This window comes from Heptranchias perlo, chromosome 35, assembly GCF_035084215.1.
Source record: "Heptranchias perlo isolate sHepPer1 chromosome 35, sHepPer1.hap1, whole genome shotgun sequence".
NCBI classification, from domain to species: domain Eukaryota; kingdom Metazoa; phylum Chordata; class Chondrichthyes; order Hexanchiformes; family Hexanchidae; genus Heptranchias; species Heptranchias perlo.
In genome coordinates, this window is record NC_090359.1 from 8,007,414 (window position 1) to 8,012,881 (window position 5,468).

The following is a 5,468-nucleotide window of genomic DNA, read 5'->3' on the forward strand; positions in this document are numbered from 1 at the left end:
TGGCAGCGGTGGGATTCGAACCCACGCACCCGAAGAGACTGGAGCCTTAATCAAGCGCCTTAGACCGCTCGGCCACGCTACCACGTGTCAAAGCTCTGCCTTCAGAATCTGATATCTGGTGATTGAAATGTGGTTTTCTTGCATTTTGACCTTTGAGTCGAGGATTTTCCATTGAACGAATCAAATAAATGGACTTTCTGAGCAATATTCATGCGACGAGGTGGCCGAGTGTTTGAGGTGATGGATTCCTAATCCATTGTGCTCTGCACGCATGGTTTTGTATCTCATTCGCGCCATTATTGCATTTACCGTTTGATGCGTCGCTTCCTTCCTGAAATTCAACCAGATGTCTTGGGCCTCGCTCCAATCCGAAGCCACGGTGGATGAATTTTGCATTGCTCGCTGATCTCTGCTCAAATCAGCAAGGAAAAATTGGTGCACGGAGGTGTTGCGAGTGTGAGATGTGAATAACGTGAAGTATCAAGAAAGTGCACAATGACGCCCCAATAAAGCGAGTACCTGTCCACAGATAATACCTGACCTGCTGAGTGTTGCCAGCAGTTTCTGGATTTATTTTTGAGCTTTCACGATAGCCCTTTTCCTGACAACTTGAAACTTTACTCAAGGGCGCAGCTTCAAGCACAACTTTCTTGAGCTCTACTCACACACAACATCGCTCTTTACTTTCCGACACACTCGCTTTAAAATCTGGCTTATCCGCACACAGCTTCCTGCGCCACGAAAATTTGAAACACCTTTCGCTCTTGGCCTGCAATCGCTCCTTTTTCGCCACAGGCGCTCTTTTCATTTATCCTCTACTCGATTCAATCCCATGTTTAAACAGAACTATTAAGATCAAGGCGGAACACTTCCGATCTTCCTGGGCCGACCCAACTTGCCAAATGTGCACCGCTCAACCGCCACTCGCAGCTCTGTAGCGCTGCCCGTCGGTCACGCAACTCAACTGCTGAAAGAAAAAATCCAATAAGCATCAAAAAAAAATACAGTTCTTCAGTTACCATCACCTGGATCACAAGATTCGACAAGTAAAATTCGTGAACAATCGGGAGCTGTCTTTCCAGAGGCCAGCCCTGCTTTCATCGTGTTTGTCTGTCGAGCGGTCACGCAGATCGAAATATATCGACTGGCTTCAAGGCGCAAATAAACATTGGTGCGAATCGGACATCTGCCCAATAGAAACAGTGGTCGCAGCAGAACAAACTTAAAGGCGTGAGATCATGAAAGTGAATGCTGGAGTCGGCAATGCCGCAGGAAAGTTTCCATGAAGTGGAAGGAAGAAAGGAAAGGCGCCATATTGGCTGTAGAAGGAAGAAAAAAGTGGGGAAGACAGGCCAGTTTGAACTGTGGAGCATCAAGTACAGGCATGTGAGAGTGCTGGATTTGAAAGAATGGTTAGGTTTTGGCCAGCAACAAAAAATATTTCTTTTTTGTGCAAAAGATTGATTTCTTGCTGCATTCTATTAGTGTATGTGGTAGAGAACAAAAGAGGTAATCGAAACTATGCTGTAGCTCGTATTCAAACCGAACAAACTGCGACCTCAACGCAGAGCATGGACGAGGATACGATCAAGGCGAAGCGCATCAGGTGGGGCAGACATGCCCGAACAACCGCAATGTCGCGCCCGGTGCTGCTTGGAAAAGAAGGATGTTTGGTGATGAGGAAAAAATAGCAAGCACTTTACACGTTGGCAGCGGTGGAATTCGAACCCTCGCCCCCGAAGAGACTGGAGCCTTAATCCAGCGCCTTAGACCGCTCGGCCACACTACCACCTGTCAAAGTTGTGCCTTCAGAATCTGATATCTGGTGATTGAAATGTGGTTTTCTTGCATTTTGACCTTTGAGTCGAGGATTTTCCATTGAACGAATCAAATAAATGGGCTTTCTGAGCAATATTCATGCGACGAGGTGGCCGAGTGTTTGAGGTGATGGATACCTAATCCATTGAGCTCTGCACGCATGGTTTTGTATCTCATCCGCGCCATTGTTGCATTTACCGTTTGATGTGTCGGTTCCTTCCTGAAATTCAACCAGAAGTCTTGGGCCTCGCTCCAATCCGAAGCCACGGTGGATGAATTTTGCATTGCTCGCTGAACTCTGCTCAAATCAGCAAGGTCCTGATTGGTGCACGGAGGTGTTGCGAGTGTGAGATGTGAATAACGTGAAGTATCAAGAAAGTGCACAATGACGCCCCGGTCAAGCGAGTATCTGTCCACAGATAATACCTGACCTGCTGAGTGTTGCCAGCAGTTTCTGGATTTATTTTTGAGCTTTCACGATAGCCCTTTTCCTGACAACTTGAAACTTTACTCAAGGGCGCAGCTTCAAGCACAACTTTCTTGAGCTCTACTCACACACATCATCGCTCTTTACTTTCCGACACACTCGCTTTAAAATCTGGCTTATTCGCACACAGCTTCCTGCGCCACGAAAATTTGAAACACCTTTCGCTCTTGGCCTGCAATCGCTCCTTTTTCGCCACAGGCGCTCTTTTCATTTATCCTCTACTCGATTCAATCCCATGTTTAAACAGAACTATTAAGATCAAGGCGGAACACTTCCGATCTTCCTGGGCCGACCCAACTTGCCAAATGTGCACCGCTCAACCGCCACTCGCAGCTCTGTAGCGCTGCCCGTCGGTCACGCAACTCAACTGCTGAAAGAAAAAATCCAAAAAGCATCAAAACAAAATCCAGTTCTTCAGTTACCACCACCTGGATCACAAGATTCGGCAAGTAAAATTCGTGAACAATCGGGCGGCTGTCTTTCCAGAGGCCAGCCCTGCTTTCATCGTGTTTGTCTGTCGAGCGGTCACGCAGATCGAAATGTATCGATTGGTTTCAAGGCGCAAATGAACATTGGTGCGAATCGGACATCTGCCCAATAGAAACAGTGGTCGCAGCAGAACAAACTTAAAGGCGTGAGATCATGAAAGTGAATGCTGGAGTCGGCAATGCCGCAGGAAAGTTTCCATGAAGTGGAAGGAAGAAAGGAAAGGCGCCATATTGGCTGTGGAAGGAAGAAAAAAGTGGGGAAAACAGGCCAGTTTGAACTGTGGAGCATCAAGTACAGGCATGTGAGAGTGCTGGATTTGAAGGAATAGTTAGGTTTTTGCCAGCAACAAAAATATTTCTTTTTTGTGCAAAAGATTGATTTCTTGCTGCATTCTATTAGTGTATGTGGTAGAGAACAAAAGATGTAATCGAAACTATACTGTAGCTCGTATTCAAACCGAACAAACTGCGACCTCAACGCAGAGCATGGACGAGGATACGATCAAGGCGAAGCGCATCAGGTGGGGCAGTCATGCCCGAAGAACCGCAATGTCGCGCCCGGTGCTGCTTGGAAAAGAAGGATGTTTGGTGATGAGGAAAAAATAGCAAGGACTTTACACGCTGTCAGCGGTGGGATTCGAACCCCCGCCCCCGAAGAGACTGGAGCCTTAATCCAGCGCCTTTGTCAGCTCAGCCACGCTCCCACCTGTCAAAGCTCCGCCTTCACAATCTGATATCTGGTGTTTGAAATGTGGTTTTCTTGCATTTTGACCTTTGAGTCGAGGATTTTCCATTGAACGAATCAAATAAATGGGCTTTCTGAGCAATATTCATGCGACGAGGTGGCCGAGTGTTTGAGGTGATGGATTCCTAATCCATTGTGCTCTGCACGCATGGTTTTATATCTCATCCGCGCCATTATTGCATTTACCGTTTGATATTTCGGTTCCTTCCTGAAATTCAACCAGAAGTCTTGGGCCTCGCTCCAATCCGAAGCCACAGTGGATGAATTTTGCATTGCTCGCTGATCTCTGCTCAAATCAGCAAGGCCCTGATTGGTGCACGGAGGTATTGCGAGTGTTCGATGTGAAGAACGTGAAGTATCAATAAAGTGCACAATGACGCCCCGGTCAAGCGAGTATCTGTCCACAGATAATACCTGACCTGCTGAGTGTTGCCAGCAGTTTCTGGATTTATTTTTGAGCTTTCACGATAGCCCTTTTCCTGACAACTTGAAACTTTACTCAAGGGCGCAGCTTCAAGCACAACTTTCTTGACCTCTACTCACACACAACATCGCTCTTTACTTTCCGACACACTCGCTTTAAAATCTGGCTTATCCGCACACAGCTTCCTGCGCCACGAAAATCTGAACCACCTTTCGCTCTTGGCCTGCAATCGCTCCTTTTTCGCCACAGGCGCTCTTTACATTTATCCTCTACTCGATTCAATCCCATGTTTAAACAGAACTATTAAGATCAAGGCGGAACACTTCCGATCTTCCTGGGCCGCCCCAACTTGCCAAATGTGCACCTCTCAACCGCCACTCGCAGCTCTGTCGCGCTGCCCGTCGGTCACGCAACTCAACTGCTGAAAGAAAAAATCCAAAAAGCATCAAAAGAAAATCCAGTTCTTCAGTTACCATCACCTGGATCACAAGATTCGACAAGTAAAATTCGTGAACAATCGGGCGGCTGTCTTTCCAGAGGCCAGCCCTGCTTTCATCGTGTTTGTCTGTCGAGCGGTCACGCAGATCGAAATGTATCGACTGGTTTCAAGGCGCAAATGAACATTGGTGCGAATCGGACATCCGCCCAATAGAAACAGTGTTCGCAGCAGAACAAACTGAAAGGCGTGAGATCATGAAAGTGAATGCTGGAGTCGGCAATGCCGCAGGAAAGTTTCCATGAAGTGGAAGGAAGAAAGGAAAGGCTGCATATTGACTGTGGAAGGAAGAAGAAGTGGGGAAAACAGGCCAGTTTGAACTGTGGAGCATCAAGTACAGTCATGTGAGAGTGCTGGATTTGAAGGAATGGTTAGGTTTTTGTCAGCAACAAAAAATATTTATTTTTTGTGCAAAAGATTGATTTCTTGCTGCATTCTATTGGTGTATGTGGTAGAGAACAAAAGAGGTAATCGAAACTATACTGTAGCTCGTATTCAAACCGAACAAACTGCGACCTCAACGCAGAGCATGGATGTGGATACGATCAAGGCGAAGCGCATCAGGTGGGGCAGTCATGCCCGAACAACAGCAATGTCGCGCCCGGTGCTGCTTGGAAAAGAAGGATGTTTGGTGATGAGGAAAAAATAGCAAGCACTTTAACGCTGGCAACGGTGGGATTCGAACCCACGCCCCCGAAGAGACTGGAGCCTTAATCCAGCGCCTTAGACCGCTCGGCCACGCTATCACCTGTCAAAGCTCTGCCTTCAGAATCTGATAACTGGTGATTGAAATGTGGTTTTCTTGCATTTTGACCTTTGAGTCGAGGATTTTCCATTGAACGAAACAAATAAATGGGCTTTCTGAGCAATATTCATGCGACGAGGTGGCCGAGTGTTTGAGGTGATGGATTCCTAATCCATTGTGCTCTGCACGCATGGTTTTGTATCTCATCCGCGCCATTATTGCATTTACCGTTTGATATGTCGGTTCCTTCCTGAAATTCAACCAG

General features: G+C 47.0%; 2 non-coding genes across 2 annotated transcripts; both read right to left on the reverse strand.

The window, feature by feature from the left end:
- trnal-aag (transfer RNA leucine (anticodon AAG)) lies at positions 1 to 82 on the reverse strand. The gene has a single exon. It is a non-coding gene; the product is annotated as a tRNA-Leu (tRNA).
- Positions 83 to 5,122: 5,040 nt separating this feature from the next.
- Positions 5,123 to 5,207, reverse strand: trnal-aag (transfer RNA leucine (anticodon AAG)). Its single transcript has one exon. It is a non-coding gene; the product is annotated as a tRNA-Leu (tRNA).
- Between the last annotated feature and the right edge of the window lie 261 nt (positions 5,208 to 5,468).